This window comes from Monopterus albus, unplaced genomic scaffold, assembly GCF_001952655.1.
Source record: "Monopterus albus unplaced genomic scaffold, M_albus_1.0 scaffold783.1, whole genome shotgun sequence".
Lineage (NCBI taxonomy): Eukaryota > Metazoa > Chordata > Actinopteri > Synbranchiformes > Synbranchidae > Monopterus > Monopterus albus.
Genome location: NW_018128663.1, coordinates 4,021 through 5,207, shown reverse-complemented (window position 1 = coordinate 5,207; position 1,187 = coordinate 4,021). Strand labels below are relative to the sequence as shown.

The 1,187-nt window shown below is 51.0% G+C and overlaps 1 protein-coding gene across 1 annotated transcript in view; it reads left to right on the top strand.

Annotated features, from left to right (window-relative positions):
• The window catches only part of LOC109953565 (amine sulfotransferase-like), an 11,481-nt gene that overhangs the window by 6,280 nt on the left and 4,014 nt on the right, over nt 1-1,187 (top strand). The gene's annotated exons all lie outside the window — the stretch shown is intronic.

The following is a 1,187-nucleotide window of genomic DNA, read 5'->3' as shown; positions in this document are numbered from 1 at the left end:
AAGCAAGCCCACACCAGCCCGCCGCCTCTCACCGCGGGCAACTCCAGAGTAGTAGAGAGTCCAGCCTTTCTTGAGGAGTAAGGTTTTGGAGCCCAAGCTGTGCGTGGAGGTGAGCCCGACTATCTCTAGCCGGTACCTCTCAACCTCCCGCACAAGCTCAGGCTCCTTTCCCACCAGCAAGGTGACATTCCATGTCCCCAGAGCTAGTCTCCGTGTCCAGAGATTGGGTCATCGGGGCCCTTGCCTTCAACCACTGCCTGATCCACTGTGCACCAGCCCCTTACGACTCCTCCTGCAGGTGGTGGGCCCAAGGGAGGACATCCCCACATCGCTCATTCAGGCTAAGCCCAGCCGGGAAGAGGCCCAGCCACCAGGTGCTTGCATTTGAGCCAACCCTGGGCCTGGCTCCAGGGTGGGGCCCTGGTTGCACCATACGGGCAACGTCATGGTCCTTGATCTCAATTTTTTCATAAGGGGTTTTGAACTGCTCTTAGTCTGACCCGTTACCTAGGACCTGTTTCCCTTGGGAAACCCTACCAGGGGCATATAGCCCCCGACAACATAGCTCCTAGGATCACTCGGGTACTCAAACCCCTCCACCACAATAAGGTGGCAGTTCAAGGAGGGGCTATACATTTTAATCTTGATTAAATATTTTCAGGCTCTTTTTACTTGTTGTTTCTCTGTCAGTCTGTCTCATATTGTCTAACTATTATCTGAGAGGACAATGAGCATGTTTGAGGTGTGATGAGGGAGGAGTCAGAAAGGACCCTGATTGTTAAACTTCATTACAGGGCGACTGACATGGTCTGTGGGGGGAGGACAGAGTGAGGTACACATCACTTGTTTGGCAGGAAGAGACGTCACAGTGTGGTCTGAGCACAACTGAGGTGAAACTCATGAGGCCTGTAATGTCAGAGCTCTGTGTGAAAGTATTCAAGGAAGCTGAGGAAACTAGTCTGTTTCTGACAAATGAATCTGGCTGCTGTATTTAGACTTTCTGGACAAACACTGTAGCTTTGGAGTAAAGCAGCGTCACCATATGAGTCAAAAGCAACAGTGTGCAACACAGGAAGACTCCAGCCATGACCACAAACATCACAGGACCTGCCAGTGTAACAGAAGAACAACAGTGACCCATTAAAACATATATCTGTCTGATGTGACAGTGTTAAATCTCTCCACTC